Genomic DNA, 22574 nt, shown 5'->3' on the forward strand with positions numbered 1-22574 from the left:
ATGTGATCCTGAAGTTTGACAATTCTGTTCGGAGGCAAAAATACTCGACTCTGCAGAGTGTCGAAGGAAACTCTTAGATATATAAGAGTCTGAGACGGCACCAGAGAACTCTTGAGTGGGTTTACTACCCAACCAAGCCATTGAAGAAACTGAACCGCTTGCACACTCTCAATATAATTTTGCTCTGATCAACCAATCGTCCAGGTAAGGATGGACTAGAATGCCCTCTTTTCTGAGAGCCGCTGTCACTATTACCATGACCCTCGTAAAGGTACGAGGAGCCGTAGCAAGACCGAAAGGAAGAGCTTGCAACTGAAAATGCTGGCCCAAAACTGCAAAACAAAGAAACCTCTGATGCAAAGGACGAATCGGGATATGCAGATAAGCCTCTGTCAAATCTAAAGCCATGAGAAACTCCCCTGAACGAACCACAACAATGACGGAACACAGAGTTTCTATACAAAAACTGGTGACCTTGAGCATCCGGCTGACTGCCTTGAGATCCAAAATTGGGCGAAAGGACTCCTCTTTTTTGGGAACTACAAAGTAAATGGAATAACTACCTATTATTTCTGAAGGAGGAACAGGGCAGACTGCTTGTAAAGAAAGAAGCCTTTCTAGAATGACCCCGACTGCCCCTGCTTTTAGACAAGAACAAGGAGAATCTAGGAACGTATCTGGCAGCAGCCGCACAAACTCTAAGGCGTACCCGTCACAAATAACCTCGAGAACCCATTGACTGGAGGTAATTTGGGCCCACCTCCATTAAAGCTGAGTCAACCGAGCTCCACTGGAAGCGGAGAATGGACCCGGAAACCTTCATTGTGCCGGACGAGCAGAGGACTGGAAGAAAGTATCTGCATTCCTACCTCTGCAGCGGGCACCTCGAAAGGACTGAAACCTTTGAAAATAGCAAAATGTTTGAACAGCAGTCTGACCCCTAGCAGCAGCACAGTGAGACTACCACTAGAGGGTTACAGTGTCATTTTCAATCCCAGCCCCCAACAGGGCAGGAGAACATCTGATAAAGCGAAGATACATACCTGTAGCAGGTATTCTCCGAGGACAGCAGGCTGATTATTCTCATGCATAGGCTGACGTCTGCATCAGCCCGGGAACCGGCATTTTGCCATAGCAAAGAGAAAAAACTTTGCTAGAGTCTTCTGGCGCGCATGCAGCATGCACCGCACATGCACGGACTGACTTCCTGCCCACTGCACGAGCGCGTACCTCAGTTAAATCAAAAAGCATAACAAATAGCAACTCTAAAGGGGAGGTAGGAGGGATTGTGAGCATAATCAGCCTGCTGTCCTCGGAGAATACCTGCTATAGGTAAGTATCTTCACTTTCTCCAAGGACAAGCAGGCTGCTTATTCTCACGCGTGGGGTATCCTTAGCATCCAGGCTCACTCAAAATAATAAACATTGGTCAATTGGGCCTTGCAATGGCGAGGACTTAACATAGGTTAACCTGAAACTATATACAGCTAACTGAGAGTGCAACCTGGAACAGAATAAAACGGGCATAGGGGATGTAGTTGGATTCTAAACCCCAAACAGATTCTGCAGCACTGACTGCCAAACTGACTGTCGTGCCGGGTATCCTGCTCAAGGCAGTAGTGTGATATGAATGTGTGGACTGAAGACCCTGTTGCAGCTTTGCAGATCTCTTCAATGGAGGCTGACTTAAGTGAGCCACTGACGCAGCCATGGCTCTGACATTATGTGCCATGACATGGCCCACCAAAGCCAGCCCAGCTTGGGCATAAGTGAAGGAAATACAATCTGCTAGCCAATTGGAGATTGTGCGTTTTCCGATGGCGACTCCCCTCCCTGTTGGGATCGAAAGAAACGAACAACTGGGAGGACTGTCTGAAGGGTTTCATCTGTTCCACGTAAAAGGCCAATGCTCTCTTGCAGTCCAAGGTGTGCAAGCTGCTTTCGCCAGGGTGGGCAAGAGGACGGGGAAAAATGTTGGCAAGACAACTGACTGGTTCAGGTGGAACTCCGACACCACCTTCGGCAGGAACTTAGGGTGCGTGCGGAGGACAACTCTGTTGTGATTAAACTTAGTATAAGGTGCATGAACTACTAGGGCCTCAAGCTCACTAACCCCATGAGCTGAAGTACCAGCCACCAAGAAAATGACCTTCCAGGTCAAGTAATTCAGATGGCAGGAATTCAGTGGCTCAAAAGGAGCTTTCATCAACTCTGTGAGAATGACGTTGAGATCCCACGACACTGGTGGAGGTTTGACAGGGGGCTTTGATAAAAGCAAACCTCTCATGAAGCAAACAACTAAAGGCTGTCCAGAGATACGGTATTGAACATCCTAACTGACCAGTAAGGCTTGATGGTTTTGTCGAGTTCCATTCCCAGCCAAGACGACCCGCTACTCATGTGATTGAGGTGCAGATATAATTGATGGACAGCACTTGTTTCAACACAACAGTTAAGAGAAAGTGGTCTTGGAGGCTTGGACAACCTTGTATGCGGGAATTTCCCGTTTGATTGACATTAAGACACAAGCAGCGGTTTATGATTTGGTTTTGATGGTGGCATGGGTCAACTATGAGATCTGGTTGGTGATCAACTATAGCTAAATAACTTATAACGCTGCAAAAATTGACTGTTGGTTAATCCATTGAGAGGATACAAGGGGGTATGGGATATGGGTACATGGGAACTTTGCAAAACTTGTGGTGATTTATAATGTATGTGTATGTATGAGTGTTGATATTAAAAAGTTTTTGTACATTCATAATCGGAGTACATTTGCTATATAGGATTTATATAATTTAGTACTCTGATACAAAGTAATATTCCCCTGTGTTTACAAGTTAAAATTTAATGCCAAGAAGTGCAGAGTGATGCATATGGGGTGTAGAAACCCAAAAGAGAGATACCGAATAGAAGGGGAGAGATCAGCAAGCTCGACTCAACAGAGAGACCTTGGGGTGTTGGTGTCGGATGATATGGAGGTGAAGAAACAATGTGACAAGGCAACGGCTGTGGCTAGAAGGATGCTAAGCTGCACAGAGAGGGGTATAGCCAGCAGAAGAAAGGAGGTGTTGATGCCCCACTACAAGTCGTTGGTGAGGCCCCACTTGGAGTATTGTGTTGTTTTGGACGCCGTATCTGGCTGAAGATGTAAAAAGACTGGAAGCGGTGCAAAGAAAAGCTACGAAAATGGTATGGGATTTGCATTGCAAACCATACGAGGAGAGACTTGCTGACCTGAGCATGGATACCTTGGAGGAAAGGAGAAACAGGGGTGATATGATACAGACATTCAAATATTTGAAAGGTATTAATCCGCATACAAACCTTTTCCAGAGACGGGAAGGTGGTAGAACTAGAGGACATGAATTGAGGTTGCAGGGGGGCAGACTCAGGAGTAATGTCAGGAAGTATTTTTTCACGGAGAGGGTGATGGATATGTGGAATGCCCTCCCACAGGAGGTGGTGGAGATGAAAACGGTAATGGAATTCAAACATGCGTGGGATAAACACAAAGGAATCCTGTTTAGAAGGAATGGATCTATAGAATCTCAGCGGACATTGGGTGGCAACGCCGGTATTTAGAGAATAAAACCGGTGCAGGGCGGACTTCTACGGTCTGTGCCCTAAGAAAGGCAGGGAGAAATCAAACTTGGATATACATATGAAGTATTACATACCATGTACCACAGAAAATGACGACAGATAAAGACCAGAACGGTTCATCCAGTCTGCCCAACAAAGTGGCCAGAGCCGCACCCACCACTCTGTGCGGGCCCAGTCACAAAAGCTTAAACGCTGGTTGTCATTAGCGTGTATTAACTGCCCAGTGGCCCATAGGTATAACATAAGATGCACAGCATTTAGCACACGCTAACCTTTAGTAAGAGGGACCCTTAGTTTTTTCCAGGACCACTACAGTAGCTGGTCTCTGAACTACTCAAATTTACACAGAATAAGTACATAAGTAATGCCATACTGGGAAAAGACCAAGGATCCATCGAGCCCAGCATCCCGACCATGACAGCGGTCAATCCAGGCCAAGGGCACCCGGCAAGCTTCCCAAACGTACAAACATTCTATACATGTTATTCCTGGAATTGTGGATTTTTCCCAAGTCCATTTAGTAGTGGTTTATGGACTTGTCCTTTAGGAAACCGTCCAACCCCTTTTTAAACTCTGCTAAGCTAACCGCCTTCACCACTTTCTCCGGCAACGAATGGGAAAATTAGGTTCTTACCTTGGTAATTTTCTTTCCTTTAGTCATAGCAGATGAAGCCATTACGTATGGGTTATGTCCATCAACCAGCAGGGGAGATAGAGAGCACTCAAACTTTCACAGTGCCCTCTTGGCCAGCTAGCTCCACTGCCTCTTCAGTATTTGAAGCTTCCAAAGCAGTATGGCAAACCGCAATGAGAATCACAAGAGCTTTCCTCACAGCGAACGATGGCCCATCACAAGGGCATGAACTCATAAAGGAGGGAATGCACATCCTCCTGGAGGGAATAAACTCATCCTCCTTATTGTATAAGTGGAGGGGAACACACGCGCCTCCTGGAGGGAATCACACATCCACCCAACACACTGGAGGGAATGAACTCATCCTCCTATTTATAGAACTGGAGGGGAACACACGCGCCTCCTGGAGGGAATCACACATCCTCCCAACACACTGGAGGGCATGAACACATCCTCCTAAATTTAAACTGAACATGAATCCTGAAGATTGTTTTCCAACTTTCTCCCAAGGAAGGAACTTCAGGAAATTAGAACAGAACCTGAAAAACAGATTCACAGCATACAGACAATCATACAGGGAGGGCTCATGGCTTCATCTGCTATGACTAAAGGAAAGAAAATTACCAAGGTAAGAACCTAATTTTCCCTTCCTTGTCATCAAGCAGATGAAGCCATTACATATGGGATGTAACAAAGCAATCCCTAGATAGGGTGGGAACAAGCCACACCACGCGCTAGCACTTGTGCACCAAAACGCGCATCCCTCCTGGCAGCCACATCCAGCCTGTAATGTCGGGCAAAGGAGAGCTTAGAAGCCCATGTTGCTGCACTGCATATCTCTTGAAGAGAGAGTGCTCCAGTTTCAGCCCAAGAGGAAGAAATCGCTCTAGTAGAATGTGCCTTAAAGGCTACAGGCGGAACCCTGCCGGCCAGCAGATAAGCTGAAAAGATAGTTTCTTTGAGCCAGCGGGCAATAGTGGCTTTAGACGCTGGAGACCCTCTGCGAGAACCGGATAGCAAAACAAACAGATGATCAGAAGTCCTGAAAGAGTTAGTAACTCACAGATACTGCAGCAGAGTCCTGCGCACATCCAAAAGGTGCAGCTGCCCAAAAGATTCTGGAAACTCTTCCTCTGAAAAAGAGGGCAAGAAAAATAGGCTGGTTTAAGTGAACGGCTGAAACCACCTTAGGCATAAAGGAAGGCACGGTCCGAACCGTGACTCCGGACTCTGAAAATTGCAGAAATGGGTCTCTACAGGACAGCGCCTGGAGCTCTGACACCCGTCTCGCCGAGGTAATGGCCACCAGAAAAACGGCCTTCAGTGTCAAGTCTTTCTCCAATGCTCGCCGAAGCGGCTCAAAAGGAGATGCCTGCAGGGTTTTCAAAACTAGCCCCAGGTTCCAAGCTGGACAGGGTGCTCGCACTGGAGGTCGGAGCCGAAGCACCCCTCTAAGAAACCGTGCCACATCTGGGTGAGCAGCCAAAGACACGCCTTCCACCTTACCACGAAGGGAGGCCAACGCTGCCACCTGCATCCGCAGGGAATTATAGGCCAAGCCTTTTTGTACACCTTCCTGCAAAAAGTCCAGAATCGGTGAGACAGGAGCCCGCATTGGAACAATGGCTCTGGAAGCACACCAAGACTCAAACAGGCACCAAATCCTGGCATAAGCCACGGAAGTGGACCGCTTGCGGGCTTGCAGGAGAGTGGAAATAACTTTATTGGAATAACCTTTATCCCTCAATTGCGCCCTCTCAATAGCCATGCCGTAAGACCAAAGTGGCCGGCGTCCTCCATGGCTACCGGTCCCTGAGTCAACAGGTTCGGTACCAGAGGTAACGGCAGAGGAGCCTCCAGGAGCATCTGTCGGAGGTCTGCATACCAAGGTCTCCTTGGCCAATCCGGGGCGATGAGGACCACTTCTACTGGGTGCAGCCGAATCCGCAAGAGCAGGCGCCCTATCAAGGGCCATGGGGGAAACACATAAAGTAGACCCGGAGGCCAGGGTTGAGCTAAGGCATCCAACCCCGCCGAGCGAGGATCTCTCCGTCTGCTGAAGAAGCACGGGACTTTGGTATTGGCACTTGTCGCCATTAGATCCATCACGGGCTTGCCCCATTTGGCACAGATCTGCAGGAATACTTCGTCTGCCAGATTCCATTCTGCTGGATCGATCTGATGCCTGCTCAGATAATCGGCCTGCACATTGCTCTGACCTGCAATATGAGCTGCCGACAGACACTGAAGATGCAGCTCGGCCCAGTGGCAAATCAGTTCGGCCTGCGCGGCTAGTGCTCTGCACCTTGTTCCGCCTTGTCGATTTATATAGGCCACCGTTGTCGTGTTGTCCGACATCACTCTGACAGCCAATCCTTCCAGGGTCACTTGAAAGGCCAGAAGCGCCTGAAACACCGCTTTCAACTCTAGGCGGTTGATGGACCACTCCGACTCCTCGGGTGTCCATAGACCCTGGGCATGCTTCCCCTTGCAGTGTGCGCCCCAGCCCTTCAGGCTGGCATCTGTTACCACTAGGCACCAAACGGGGAGCGTCAGCGGCATTCCTCGCCGCAGCATGCTGTCCGAGAGCCACCACTCCATGCTGAGACGGGCCGCAGGGAGCCAAGTAAGTCTGCATTGGTAATCCTGAGAAATAGGAGACCATCTCCGGAGTAGGGAATACTGTAGAGGTCTCAGGTGCGCTCTCGCCCAGGGTACCACTTCCATCATGGCTGTCATCGATCCCAGCAGCTGGACAATGTCCCAAGCTTGCGGGCGGGGCATCCTCAGGAGCAGACGGACCTGATTCTGAAGCTTGCACCGCCTTAGCTTGGGTAGGAACACATGGCCCGAGACTGTGTCGAACCTGGCCCCCAAAAACTCTAGAGATTGTGAAGGGGACAGGTGACGTTTGGCCATATTGACGACTCAGCCTAGAGATTGCAGTACTGAGACCACTCTGGCTGTAGCTTGTAAGCTCTCTGTTGCAGAGTCTGCTCTGATGAGCCAGTCGTCTAGGTACGGGTGAACCCTGATACGTTCTCGCCTGAGAAAAGCAGCTACTACCACCATTACCTTCGAAAAGGTTCGGGGAGCTGTGGCGAGGCCAAAAGGCAAGGCCCTGAACTGGAAATGTTTTCCCAACACCGCAAACCTCAGAAACTTCTGGTGCGGGGGCCAATCGGAATGTGCAAGTAAGCTTCTTTCAGGTCTAGAGACGTGAGAAACTCTCCTGGCTGAACCACCGCAATGATGGAGCGCAGGGATTCCATGTGGAAATGCCGCACTCTCAAGGACTTGTTCACTTCTTTTAAGTCCAGAATAGGGCGAAAGGACCCACCTTTTCGCGGCACCACAAAGTAGATGGAGTATCGGCCGCAGCCTTGCTCGGCGGGAGGCACCGGGGTCACTGCCCCTAACTGAATCAGACCTTGTAAAGTCTCCTCCACCGCCGCCCGTTGACGGCAGAACCGCATCGGGACTCCACAAACACGTCTCTTACTGGGGCTTTGAATTCTATTCTGTATCCATCTCTGATCAGGTCCAGAACCCACTGATCTGAGGAAATCTTGGCCCACTCCTCGACAAAGAGGGAAAGCCGTCCTCCGATGACAGGCATCGAGGAGAGGGCTGGCACACCATCATTGAGAGGGTTGCCCCTGAACTCCTGGTCTTGAGCCACCGGCTGCGGAACGCTTGTCCGAGCGAAAGGAGTTCCTCTGCTGACCACGGGCACGTGAAGTGAACCCAGCAGAACGCCCCAGGCGGTACCTTCTAGCTTCACGGAAGCGAGGTCTGTACGAGGAGTGGACCGCCTGGCCCTTAGAGGAAGGCCTCTGCCTATCTTTGGGCAAGCGCTGGGGTTTTGGATCACCCAGGCCTTTCACAATTTTCTCTAACTCCTCACCAAATAGGAGAAGTCCTTGAAAAGGCAACTTCACCAACCTTTGCTTAGAGGCCATGTCCGCTGCCCAGTGTCGTAGCCACAGACGATGGCGAGCCGCCACTGCTACTGCCATTTGTTTAGCCGAAGCTCTGACAAGGTCATAAAGGGCATCAGCCAGAAAGGACAAGGCCACCTCCATCCGCGGAGCCACATCCAAGAAGGGCTCCGCTCCATCTCCGGGCTGAGCCATGTTGCAGCCAAGCTAGGCAGGCTCTCACAGCATAACAGCTGCATGCAGACGCCCGAACAGTGAGACCTGCAATTTCAAAGGACCGTTTCAACGCTGTTTCCAGCCTACGGTCTTGAACATCCTTCAGGGCAACACCTCCTTCAACAGGGAGGGTAGTTCTCTTTGTCACCGCAGTGACTAGGGCATCCACTGTAGGCATTTGAAAACGAACCATATGTCCCTCACGCAGAGGGTATAACTGCCCCATAGCCCTGGAAACTCTCAAAGGTCCCTCGGGGTCAGCCCACTGAGCCGAAACAAGCTCTAGGATGGAGTCATGCAAAGGGAAGGCCCGAGCAGCTTTCTTGGTACTAGCCATCCTGGGATTACCCGAGGAGGCCATGCCACTGTCAGGATCTTCAATCGAGAGGGCCTGCAGGGTATCTAAAATAAGCGCGGGCAGCTCATCACGGTGGAAAATCCTCACCGCGGAGGGATCATCCAGATCCTGTGGTAAATCCGCACCTGACTCTGGTTCCTCAGACCAAGAATGTCTGTCAGAGTTCTCTGAATCCTCACGGGGGGGGGGGGGGGGGGGGGGGAAGTGCACCACAATCTGAAGGGGAATTAACCCTTCTGCGCTTATCTTTAGGCCAAGCATCCGGGAAAAAAGCCTCACTGGGCAGTCCCAGGCCAGAATCCATCGGGGGGGCAATCAGAGGAGCCTCAGGCGACCCTTGAGGAAGGGCTCTTTTCATCATGTATGCTTTATGCAGCAAAAGCACAAAATCCGGGGAGAAAATCTCACCCTGGGCACCCAAATTCTGTCCGGTGCTAGCCACTCCTGAAATAACCTCATCTCGAGGTGCCCCACCTGGCTCAGGTCTCTCCGTGTCCACGGAGGCCGCGCCATGCGGTGTAAGCAAAATGGCGCCCGCTGCCAGCTCAGAGCGGGAAGAAACATCGCTCGCCATGCTCGGGCCGGCTCCTACGCCAATACAGCACGATTTACAGAGCCCTGCTGCTGATTTGCGCTTGCCACAAGTGGAACAGTGCTTTACATTGTCCGCAGCCATCGCCGAAAAACGGCGGTAAAATACAAAATGGCGGTTTCGCGCCAAAATCGCCCCGATCGCGGGCCCACCCCGGAGGAGTTGGAAAACACTCTTACCTCAAAGGATCTACTGTACAACTACGATCCTGCTGAAAATCAGGTCAAAAATCTCTGTTCCATCGTCTCTGCGTTTAAAAACGCGACGCTTTTTTTTTTTTTTTTTTTTTAAAGCTGTGAGGAAAGCAGAGGTATTGAAGACTCCGGAGGCTCAGATGAGTGGGAAAGGCAGGGAAAGGGCGAACCTATATGCCTGCATCCACTGTTGGTGGGTAAGGACAGGGAAAACAAGGCAATATGTCCACATCCACAGAGGTATGGGTAAGGCAGGGAAAGAGCTAACCTATGTGCCTTTAAAGTGAAGCTGCTATAGCCTCCAACACCCCCGGTTAACAACTGGCAAGCCAGGAACCACCTCCCGGCAGATTTTTCTGGAGCTCGAACAAGCTGCAGCCACCCTGCTAAGGGAGATAGAGAATACTGAAGAGGCAGTGGAGCTAGCTGGCCAAGAGGGCACTGTGAAAGTTTGAGTGCTCTCTATCTCCCCTGCTGGTTGATGGACATAACCCAAACGTAATGGCTTCATCTGCTTGATGACAAGGAATCCAGAGTTTAATTATACGTTGGGTGAAGAAAAACTTTCTTCGATTTGTTTTAAATTTACTACACTGTAGTTTCATCGCATGCCCCCTAGTCCTAGTATTTTTGGAAAGCGTGAACAGACGCTTCACATCCACCTATTCCACTCCACTCATTATTTTATATACCTCTATCATGTCTCCCCTCAGCCGTCTCTTCTCCAAGCTGAATAGCCCTAGCCTCCTTAATCTTTCTTCATAGGGAAGTCGTCCCATCCCCGCTATCATTTTAGTCGCCCTTCTCTGCACCTTTTCCAATTCTACTATATCTTTCTTGAGATGCGGCGACCAGAATTGAACACAATACTCAAGGTGCGGTCGCACCATGGAGCGATACAACGGCATTATAACATCATCAAACTTGTTTTCCATACCTTTCCTAATAATACCCAACATTCTATTCGCTTTCCTAGCCGCAGCAGCACACTGAGCAGAAGGTTTCAGTGTATTATCGACGATGACACCCAGATCCCTGTCGCGATTTAACAACTTTGAGAATAACTTTGTGTCATCAGCAAATTTAATTACCTCGCTAGTTACTTCCATCTCTAAATCATTTATAAATATATTAAAAAGCAGCGGTCCTAGCACAGACCCCTGAGGAACCCCACTAACTACCCTTCTCCATTGTGAATACTGCCCATTTAACCCCACTCTCTGTTTCCTATCCTTCAACCAGTTTTTAATCCACAATAGGACATTTCCTCCTATCCCATGACCCTCCAATTTCCTCTGTAGCCTTTCATGAGGTACCTTGACAAACGCCTTTTGGAAATCCAGATACACAATATCAACCGGTTCCCCTTTGTCCACATGTTTGTTTACTCCTTCAAAGAATTGAAGTAAATTGGTCAGGCAAGATTTCCCCACACAAAAGCCGTGCTGACTCGGTCTCAGTAATCCATGTCCTCGGATGTGCTCTGTAATTTTGTTTTTAATAATAGTCTCTACCATTTTCCCCGGCACTGACGGTCTATAATTTCCCGGATCTCCCATGGAGCCTTTTTAAAAAATCGGTGTTACATTGGCCACCCTCCAATCTTCCGGTACCACGCTCGATTTTAAGGATAAGTTGCATATCACTAGCAGTAGCTCCGCAAGTGCAAGTTAAATTTCCACCTACATATAATCTATCTAAAAGAGAGAGCTACATATGTAATTTTTCCTCTTACGATGATTCTTTTACTCTTTCTGAAGTTTAATGCAAAGCAGGAGGATTTCAGTAGGGAAAAAATAGACAAAAGACATTTCTAAAGCTACCCAAAACTACTGCAAAGCGCAACATGTTTTTTGTTTTTTTCTTTTTTCAGTAGCAGCAGAACAAAAGTTCCTTGGCACATAACTAAAATTTATCTTGCTAACATGTAGTGAAACACAGGAACAGGCAAAAATTCCCCTCAGCCAGTGCCTCTCTACTCATCGCTCCCTACTGCTCTCTAGATAAGGATGAGTCTAACCTTGGCATACAGGCGTCACAGAGTGCAGAATAATGAGTGATATTTCACATTCCACTGCTTGCTGCACAGGAACTGTTTACTACACAGCAGCCAGCCAGAGAATTCATCTATCTACATGTTACTCGATATATTAGATAATGTACTGTCAAGTGAGTTTTAGTTTTTCACCAAGCCTTGCTTTCATTTCTTTCTCTCTCTTCTCTACTATTCCTCACTAGAACTCAGCATTACTAGAAATCAGCATTCAGCTTGCTTGCATATCGATACCATGAACCCTGAAGGCAGGGATACAGCAATAAAGTTAATTATGCATCTCATTCCAATTTCATTTAATCCTTTAATTCCTGCCTTCTTCTGAAGGCAAGCATTTTCTTTTTTCATGGCTGAAATATTGGACAAGCTTCTTGAGGTTAGAGAGGCTGAAAATTTTGCATACTTCAGTCAGAATTTCCTACACTATCCCAGTTCTCTTTACCTTTATTAATCTTGTTTAAACCATAACTATAATTACAAGATGCAAGGTTCCACATTAGGAGTCACAGATCAGGAAAAGGATCTAGGTGTCATCGTTGATGATACGTTGAAACCCTCTACTCAATGTGCAGTGACAGCTAGGAAAGCAAATAGAATGTTAGATGTTATTAGGAAAGGAATGGAAAACAAAAATGAGGATATTATAATGCCTCTGTATTGCTCCATGGTACAATCGCACCAATGCTGTGTGCAGTTCTGATCACCGCAACTCAAAAAAGACATAGTGGAATTAGAAAAGGTACAGAGAAGGGCGACAAAAATGATGACGGGGATGGGACGACTTCCCTATGAGGAAAGGCTACAGCGGCTAGGGCTCTTCAGCTTAGAGAAAAGATGGATGAGGGGAGATATGATAGAGGTCTATAAAATGAGTGGAGTGAATTGCTTGTTTACTCTTTCCTAAAATACTAGGACTAGGGGGCATGCAATGAAGCTATAAAAGAAGTAAATTTATAACAAATTGGAGACAATATTTCTTCACTCAATGTGTAATTAAACTCTGGAATTTACTGCCAGAGAATGTGGTAAAAGCATTTAGCTTAGCGGGGTTTAAAAAAGGTTTGGATAGCTTCCTAAAAGAAAAGTCCATAAGCCATTATTAGATGGACTTGGGGAAAATCCACTGCTTATTTCTAGGATAAGCAGCATAAAATGTATTGTACTTTTTAGGATCTTACCAGGTACTTGTAAACTGGATTGGCCACTGTTGGAAACAGGATGCTGGGCTTGATGGACCTTCAAGTCTGTCCCAGTATGACAACACTTACGTTCTTATGTGTTTAGGTCACAGTGCATTTTCAAACCTGCAACTATAGTCACCTCACCTCCCCCACCACAAGCAATAAAAGAAGGTGAACAGTCCTTGGGGTCTTTTACCTCTAAGCACCAATGCATTTTCAAAAGAAAACTAGATTAGTTATTTTTTAAAGCTTTCTACCAGATCTGCAGCTAATAAATGTTACTGCCCATTGCCCCCCCCCCCCCCCCCCCCAGTGTTCTGTTTTCTGCATGTTGCCACAGCTAGGACCCTTGCACAATCCTGGCAGTGGCAAGGCTCAAAAATAGTTTTAAAAAGGTGATGATGTGTGGCAGTGGCTTCAATTTAAATGGCCTTTGTAGCCCAAATCAGAGGCATCCCCAGTCCCAATGTGGGACTAAAATGTAAAAAAAGAGACCCCGATGCCCCTTTAAGTTCTGCCCCTTAAATCAAGCAATCTAAAGGCTGGCTCTGCTCTACGTCTTCTGCCCCGGGGATTCTAGTGGTTATGGACTTCTGTGCAGATGTTGTTGGCTGCATTCATTTACTTTTGACATGGCTTCATTTTTCTTTTAAACGCAGGTACTGAAGTACATGTTTTGAATCTGTGAATGTATTTTGGAAACCTATGTGACTCCTGATGAAGGTTTTTCCGAAACCTGGTCAGGTTGGGTCTTGTTTCCCATTAAAGTTGACATTTGAATAAACTCTTGCTGTGTTTGTCCTTCCTTGGATCACTACTGCTGCTGCTGTTTGGTTGTCAGTACCAACTAGGGGTCAGCAAGAGTGAATGGGAATTGCTCCTGCCCCCAACCACCTTTTTGGTCCTGCATCAGGGCTGAGGAAAGAGGGTTTTGGGGCCCACTAGCCTACCAGGTTAAAGAAGTCCCCCAGTGAAGGCACCAGACAGCTTCCAAATCAGGCCATGAAAGTCCTTTAAATTGCAACCACTGCCAAGTGAAGTTTATTATTTTAGAGGTGCAAGAAAGTAAAAACAAATACAGGTCCAAAAATATAGTAACTTTTTTTCTAAGAAAATGGACCCATGGGGCCTTTTTCATGCACTTATTTTTGCAATTTTTGACATTTATGAGTTTTCCATGTATTTGCACCACAGCAGTTTATTAATGCCAAATTTACATAAAAGTGCAAAAATGCACTATGTATGAAAAATAGCATAAATACCTTTTTGCATGTTTTCAGGTATTTTGCGTTGTTTTCCACATAACAGAACTTTTATAGGAGACACCAAGATGGCTGCTGCAGTGTGAGACTCATGAGGTCTCGCTCTGCCCTTTCTCACCTTTTCCTCTGGAATTATGCCTAAATGTCATGGGAAGCCACCTGCTCAACCTGCTCTTCGGGTAGTTTTTCCCTAGTTGCAGCAGGCAGAAATCATGGCATACGCAAATGCTGTTTTGGGCGAACCAGCTGCTCAGGTAGAAGAGAAGAGCACTAGCTAAGGGAGTGAGGTTTCGCTTAGTCCCACGGGATCTGTTACTCCCCCAACCTCCCAGGAAGGACTCTCAGCCGGGTTCTGGGAGAGGGGGAGCTGCAGTTGTTGGCATCCTCTCCAGGCACGGGTAGGCCATGCTTTGAGACGCCCCCTGGCGTAATGCATCGCAGGGGCTGTCCTGTGCCCTGCTGACAGGGGAGAAGCTGGAGGATCAGGTTACAGCTCTGGAGATTTTGCCACTGATCAAGCCAGCAGCAACAACACTGGAATCTATCTGGCTAGCACTAGAGGCCCTCTACAATGTTTCTTCCAAGATCTTTCCAGTGGTTTCACAGAGTGCAGGTAAGATCCAGGTTTTGGAGGACAAAACTGCAGCTTTGGATACTAGGTTGGGAATTTAGAGCTTCTAGTAGAGCAGATCAAACTACTCGAGTCACTGTGTTTCAGGATTAGATGGTCCTTTATCGTTGGATTGAGAACTTTGAGAACTATATTACACTTGAAAATGTTGAATTATTCACAAGTAATTACATCTACTCCTAAAGAGATATTGCATAAATTCATAGAGGAGGAATTTAATTATGAGGAAGCGGCTCTATGTATCTAGCCTTCTCTTAGATTTCTCCACTTGGTTTCTCCTTCTTGTGGACTGTTACTCCAGAATTGTTACTATTGATATTATTTTGACATTTTTTTCTTCTTTAACGTTTTTGTTTTTCTGGTTTCTTATACAAAGATTTTTTTTAAATTAATTTCAATATATAATACAAAAACGAAGAGCGCTTTTGAAAGTCACTCCACACTTTAGTAAATGTGGCTCATTAACTCATCAGCCTACTACTATTTAGGGCCATTGCAGCAAATTGCTTAATTTTTTTTATCGTGCCCTATAAAGCAAAGCTACTCACCTATAGCAGGTGTTCTCTGAGGACAGCAGGCCAATTATTCTCAGATGTGGGTGATGTCATCAGAGTCCAGTATGGATGCTGCCTAGCATATACAGCTTTAGGAAAATTTGGCAGTGTCCCACCACGTGTGCGCAGGTGCCTTCGAGCCCGACGTGGGAGTGCGGGTACCTAAATTTGATGGTATAGCTGAAGAAGACAACTCCAAGGGGCGGTGGGAGGATATGTGAGGATACTGAGCCTGCTATCCTAGGAGAACACCTGCTACAGATGAATAACTTTGCTTTCTCTGAAGTCAAGCAGGCCCAATGTATTCTCACATGTGGGAATCCCTAGCTACCAGGCTCATGGAAAACAACAAGTTTTGGATAATAGGGCCTCAAAGTCTATTAACCTGAAAATATAGCCAACATGTTGTACAGGGCCGTGCCTAGGGTCTCTGGCACCCCCCTGCAGACTATCAGTTGGCGCCCCCCCTGCAGACTATCAGTTGGCGGCGGCAGCCCTCCCCGTGAAAATGATCGCTCACCACTTGCCACACTGACAGGAATTGTCAGCAATATTCTTAGAAACAAAATTGCTATACATTGCAAAATAAGATAGCAGATGTAAATTCTCAAAGTGGACATATTCCAAACACTAAAATGAAAATAAAATGATTTTTTTCTACCTTTGTTGTCTGGTGACTTTCTTTTTCTGATCATGCTGGCCCAGTATCTGATTCTGTTGCTATCTGTCCTCTTAACTCCGTTTCTAGGGCTTCCTTTCCATTTATTTATTTCTTTCCTTTCCTCCTTTCTTCTTCATTTCTGGTCCTCAGCTTCTGCCTATTTTCTTCATCTATGTGCAGTTTTTCTCCTCTCTTCCTTTTCCCTCATTTCATCTCCTTCATCTCTCTTCCCTCCCCTCTATGTCCAGCCCATGCCATCTGTCCCCTGCCCCCTCCATTAATCCCTATCCAGCAATCCCCCTCTCTCCCTGAGCCCTGCCCTCCCAATCCATGCCCATCCATGCTGCCCCCTCCATTCATCCCTATCCAGCAATTCCCCTCTCTCCCTGAGCCCTGCCCTCCCATCCATTCTCCTCTGTCACCCTCCATTAATCCCTATCCAGCAATTCCCCTCTCTCCCTTCCATGACCCCCCCTCGCATCCATGCTCCTCTCTCCTCCCGCTCCCATCATGTCCCAGTTGGCCTGGCCTGCCCTCTTCTCCCCTCCCCCTTCGCATCCATGCTCGTCTCTCCCCTGCCCTCCTGCTCCCATTGTTCAACTGCCCGCCCTCTTCTCTCCCCCCCAACATCCCTTTTCTTTTTTTTCTTTTAAATTTACCTCCATGGTGGTCCAGCAGCGCAGCGTCAGTGAAGGAGGCGGCGCTCCCGACGTTTCTAACCTTCCCTTCGCTGTGTTCCGCCTTCTTCTGACGTCATTTCCTGGACGTCAGAAGAAGGCGGAACACAGCGAAGGGAAGGCTAGAGACGTTGGGAGCGCCGCCTCCTTCACTGACGCTGCTGCACCGCCACGGAGGTAAATTTAAAAAGAAAAAAAAAGAAAAGGGATGTTGGGGGGGGGGGGGAGAAGAGGGCGAGCGAGGTGAGCATGGTGCGGCGGCACCCCCCAGAGGGTGGCACCCCCCTGCCATGCTTACCCCGCTTACCGTGTTGGCACGGCCCTGAAGTTGTAAAAGGTGCAGCCTGGAACAGAACAAAGTGGGCCTGGGGGGGTGGGGGTGGAGCTGGATTTGAGACACCAAATTCTGCAGGACTGTCTGACCGAACTGGCTGCCAGTTGGGCATCCTGTTCAAGGCAGTAGTGAGAGGTGAATGTGTGGACTGAAGACCACATTGCTGATTTGCAAATCTCCTTGATGGAGGCTGAACTTAAATGGGCTACCGACATAGCCATGGCTCTGACATTATGAGCCCCAACATGACCCTCAAGTGAAGAAGATGCAATCTGTTAGCCAACTGGAAAATGCGCATTTGCCGATGTCTACCCCCATCCTGTTTGGGTCAAAAGACACAAAATGCTGTGTGGACTATCTATGGGCTTTAGTCTGCTCCAAATAGAAGGCTAAGGCTCACTTGCAGTCCACTTTTGCCAGGATGGGCATGAGTTTTGGGGGAAAACATTGGCAGAGCACCTGACTGGTTAAGATGGAAATCTGACATGACCTTAGAAAGAAACTTAGGCCGCATGAGGCCTGAAGCTCAATGACTGTGCAAGCTGAAGTGACTGCCACCAAAAATACAACTTTCAAGGTCAGTTACGTCAGATGACAGGAATCCAGTGGTTCAAATGGAGCTTTCATCAGCTAGGTGAGAATGACGTTGAGATCCCATGACACAGTAAGAGGTTTGACCGGGCCTTTGTCATCTTCTCTCTCCCTCTTTTTTGTAGATTGCTATTTTAATTTACCCACCCAATAGGACCCCCTCCTTATCCTTTATTTCTGCTATACCTTCTGTCTCTCTCAAATTAATGGCGTTCTTTTCTTGTACAGTATGTTTTTTTTTTAATTGTACATCACCTTGTTATTGCTAAAGGTGGTTTTTCAAATAAAGTAAATCATAAACAGCAAACCTCTTATGAATCAAACAATTAGAGGCTGTACAGAGATGGGCTTAATGCCCACAAGTAGATTCTATGCCATGTACTTCCTTGTACCCAAAAAGAGGAGGGGAATATCATCCCATCCTAAGGGCCATGAACAAATTCCTGGTCAAAGACAAGTTCAGGTTGATTTCCCTGGGCACCCTTCTCCCCAGGAAAGATTAAGTAGATAGCAAGCACTGGTTGCACTGCGGTGTACCCTTACAGAGTTGGTTTTCAAACCAGACTCAGAGAGGTGCAGGAATTTCAAGCAGTTTTTGTGTAGGGCAAGTAAGAGAACCTTTGCCCTCACAACAGATAGCAAACTTCCTCCATTTAAAAGAACATCTCTTCTTAGTGGAATCTTTCCTGGAAGCAAGATTCTGGAGAAACCCTCGGGCAGATTTAAGGACTGAAATTCTATGCTCTCCATATCCAGACCGTGAGGGCCAGTGGCATAGCCAGACCTGAGATTTTGGGTGGGCCCAGAGCTAATATGGGTGGGCACGCACTGTCTATATAAGTATTTTTATTTATTTTATTTTTGTTACATTTGTACCCCGCGCTTTTCCACTCATGGCAGGCTCAATGCGGCTTACATAATAATATGGAATACAGAATATTGAAAGAGAAAATATAGGTTAATCATATTAGAATAATAGAAGAGATAGGTAGGTAGAGATGGGAAGAGGGAAGGGAGTAGGAGAGGTATGAGCAAGGGGTATATAATTTTTTTAAAAATCATGCAAAATCCTTCTGATTAGAGACACAGAAGCCGGCTCACCTTGCGGAAGAGGGCTGTAAGCCTCTCCCTAGTGTTGTAATATGGAGAGTTGACCCAGATGACACGAACCTGGCTCAGTATGTGAGGCAATTTGCTGGCTATCGCCTTAGCTTTTAGTGTGGCTAGCTCCTCAAAGGGCCCTTTCAGGATGGACAAGAAGGTGAGGTTGGCCAGAGCCTGTATGGACCCATACTGTATTTGATTTGACAGCTTTTTGAAGGGCGCAACATAGGAAGACTTGGAGAGCTGCAGTAGGGATTCAATCTGCTTTACTCCATCCTTGTCCAGCTGCCTGCTGAGCCCCGACAGGTCACTGCAGCGATCCCTCCAGAACTCAATCTCCTCTAAGGGTCCGGAGCTCTCTCTTGTCTCCACATTTTCCTGTGCGCTCAGAACCTCTTTAATCTGACGTGTCCAGTGCACAATGGCAGTTTCCAGACGCTGCACCAACTCCTTGTCCTTCACTCCCGAAGTTGCAGCGACAAACGGGCGGGCAGGCGGCGGTAGTAAAAGCAACAAGGAGGCAGGTTCGACTCCGTCCTTCACTTCCCTGCCCTCTCAGCGTCCCGCCTGCCCGAAAGGAAATGACGTCAGAGGAAGGCGGGACGCAGAGGGCAGGGAAGCGAAGGTCGGAGTCGAACCTGCCTCCTTGTTGCTTTTACTACCGCAGCGCTGCCCGCCCGTTCGTCGCTGCGACTTCAGGTAAAAGTCGCCGTTCCAGTCGTCATTTAGGTGGGCCTGAGCCGAGGTTGGGTGGGCCTGGGCCCATCCGTAGCTACGCCCCTGGTGAGGGCTAGGGACTGGAGATTGTGGTGCAGAAGGGACCCATCGTTCTGTAATAAGTGTTAGAAAACATTCCAATCTTGAAGACAACTCCTGAAAAAGAAGGAACCAGATCTGTCTTGGCCAGAACGGAGTGATTAGGATCATCGTTACCCGATCTTACTTGAGTTTCAGCAAACTCTTTTCTATAAGAGATATGGGACGAAATACGTATAGAAGATCCTTCTCCCAATGGAGAAGAAAGGCATCTGACACTAGTCTGCCAAGTGGTCTCAGCCTGGAACAAAACTGAGGGACTCTGTTGTTGTGATGAGTGGCAAAAAGATCCACCAAGGGGGTGCCCCACTCTCAGAAGACCTTGCTGACTATGCCCATGTTGAGAGACCATACGCAAGGCTGTATTACCCTGCTTAGTCTGTTCTCCTTGTCAGACAGGTATGTGGCCTGCAGAACAATTCTGTGAAGGATAGTCCATTGCCACATCCCACCGCTTCCTGACACAAGGGGTAGGACCCCATACCCGCTTGCTTGTTTACATAGTACACTGCAACCTAGTTAGTTCTGCAGCCAGTTTCTGAAAGGCTTTAGAGTGTTCCAAATGGTCCTTAGCTCCAGGAGGTTGACGTGAAGATCTGTCTCCTGAGTAGACCATGCCCCTTGGGTATGAAGCCCATTTACCTGAACTCTCCATTCCGAGGTTGGATGCATCCTCTGTCAACACCTTTTGAAGAGGTGGAATTTGAAATGGGAGTCCCATGGTCAAATTTGTCCAAATTGGCCACCAAAGTAGGGTGTGAACTAGCTCTGGAGGAACTCAGATGACATCCTCTAGGTTCCCCATAGCTTGAGATGACTAGGAAGCTAGAGACAATTGGGCTCCTCTCAATTGGAGGCAAGCCATAGGAGTGGCATGCACTGTGGAGGCCATGTGGCCTGGCAATCTCAACATCTGTTGAGCTGTGACCGGCTTGCTGCTGTGGACTTATGAGATGTAATTGAATACGTTGAGCTGTTTTTCCTGCATCGGCAGTGGATTACAATTATAGCAGAAGCCTTGCTTTCATTCTCTTTGAGCTTAATATTCGTATATCTATATATCACAAGACTCCTGGAGAAGGCGTCTGTAGCGCCGAAACATGGCTGTGTTGAGTCGAGTGTACATTTAAATAAAGAGATTGTTCCTAACCTACCTCGCCTACTAGTGTTGTTCAAGAGCCTACTCCTCCTACTCCCCCTTTCCTCAGATTCTACTTTTCGTAGGAATTTGTGTACCTCCACCCTCATGGTGGTTTGGCTTGCGTGAACATTACAAAGGCATCTGCTCTCGCTTGCAGTAGGAAAGCCTGAGATTTCCAATTTCTGTACAGGTTACAGATGGGACTTGGGGTAGTTTATAACAAACCCTAGTACCTCTAGTGCCTGAATAGTTCTCTGTATTGACGCTTGTACCTCTTCTTGCAACATGCTCTTGACCAGACAATTGTCCAGGTAGCAATCTGCATAGTAATGCTACAATTACTGCTAGGCACTTGGTAAAGACTCTGGGAGCTTATGTGAAGCCAAAAAACAGAACACAGTACTGGTACTGGTGTTTCCCTACTCAAAATCTGAGATAGTTTCTGTGATTGGGAAGCACAGAAATTTGGATATAGGCATCCTTTAGGTCCAGAGAGCATAGCCAATCTTGTTCCTGAATCATAGGGAGAAGGGTGCCCAGGGAAATCAACCTGAACTTGTCTTTGACCAGGAATTTGTTCACGGCCCTTAGGATGGGATGATATTCCCCTCCTCTTTTTGGGTACAAGGAAGTACCTGGCATAGAATCCCTTCCCTGATTGCATGGATTCAACTACATTCGCCTTAAGAAGGGTGGAGATTTCCTCTGCAAATACCTGCTTGTGCTAACAGCTGATGAATGATTCTCTCAGTGAGCAATTTGGTGGGCTCTGTCACCAATGCAGAGCATAACTGAGATGGACTATTTGAAGTACCCACTGGTCAGAGTTTACAAATGGCCACCTTTGAATTCAGGCTCCCTCCTACCGGAAGGCCATCCTGGATGGTTACTTGTACTATGGCTATGCTCTCCAGGAGCCAGTCAAAAGCTCGTCCATTGCTTTCACTGGGGAACTGGTTGGGACTTTTGAGCCCTAGGCTGATGTGGACAGGACCACTGAGGCTGGAACTCGTGGGATGAGTGGGAAAACGGTAGAAACCTATGCCTTTGAGAGTAGTAGGGTCTGCATCTTGACCTGCTTGAAAACCTCCTAGTTGAGGAGGATGCAGCTGGAGGCTGCTGAGAGAGGGACTATGCTTCTTAATGAGGTCAACGACTTCCTCCATCTTGTCCCCAAAAAAGTTGCCTCCTTGGCAGGGAATATCTGCCAACCTCTCTTGAACCGCTGGTTCTAGGTCAGAGACATGTAGCCATGAGAGTCTACTAGGCGTGGGGAATGATTAAAAATTGTATTCACATGATTAAATCTTGCTTAATCACAGTATGCATTTTGGACAGTAAAAAATAAAGTTTCAAAATGTAATAGTAAACTGAAAATAGCAGCACAAAGCAATTTTTTCAGACGTTGTTGTAACTCATTCCAATTTTTAAAAATTTTGTAGATTTTTTTATTTTCTTTTTATTCTTTTTTTAAGCTTCCCCAGCCTTCACCCAGTTTCTCTCTCCCCTCCCCCAGCATTTACCTCTAAAGCAGGCACGCAATCTCTGCCTGTAAAAGCATGCTCCCTCCTAAAGGCATCCTTTCCCCAAAGCTACACAGCCTTGCCTTCTGTTAGGGAAAGTAGGGAAGAGATTTTCCTTTTAAATTTCCACGGCTACATCATCATTCTCCCTCCCACCGCACTGCACGTCAGAACCCAAACACTATCTAAGATGACCACCTAGTTCAGTGATGGCGAACCTTTCAGAGACCGAGTGCCCAAACAGCAACCCAAAATCTAATTATTTATCGCAAAGTGCCAACAGGGCAATTTAACCTCCCTCCCAGTTCCAGGGTCCCCCCTCCCTCCCTTCGAGTTCCAGGCCCCCTTCCTTCAAATTTTAAAAGTCATCTATCTTACCTCGTTGGGGTTAGGGCGGCAGCAGCGGTAAAAAGCATGCAGGCTCGGCTCGGTGCTTAGTTCAGTTTTCAGTTTTCCCTTCTCTCTCTCTCAGCTCTGGTCCCGCCCTCATTTCCTGTTTCTGCAA

General features: G+C 47.4%; 1 protein-coding gene across 1 annotated transcript in view; it reads right to left on the reverse strand.

The window, feature by feature from the left end:
- The window catches only part of LOC115467085 (calcipressin-2-like), a 186930-nt gene that overhangs the window by 31674 nt on the left and 132682 nt on the right, over window positions 1-22574 (reverse strand). The gene's annotated exons all lie outside the window — the stretch shown is intronic.

Source organism: Microcaecilia unicolor, chromosome 3, assembly GCF_901765095.1.
Source record: "Microcaecilia unicolor chromosome 3, aMicUni1.1, whole genome shotgun sequence".
NCBI classification, from domain to species: Eukaryota; Metazoa; Chordata; class Amphibia; order Gymnophiona; family Siphonopidae; genus Microcaecilia; species Microcaecilia unicolor.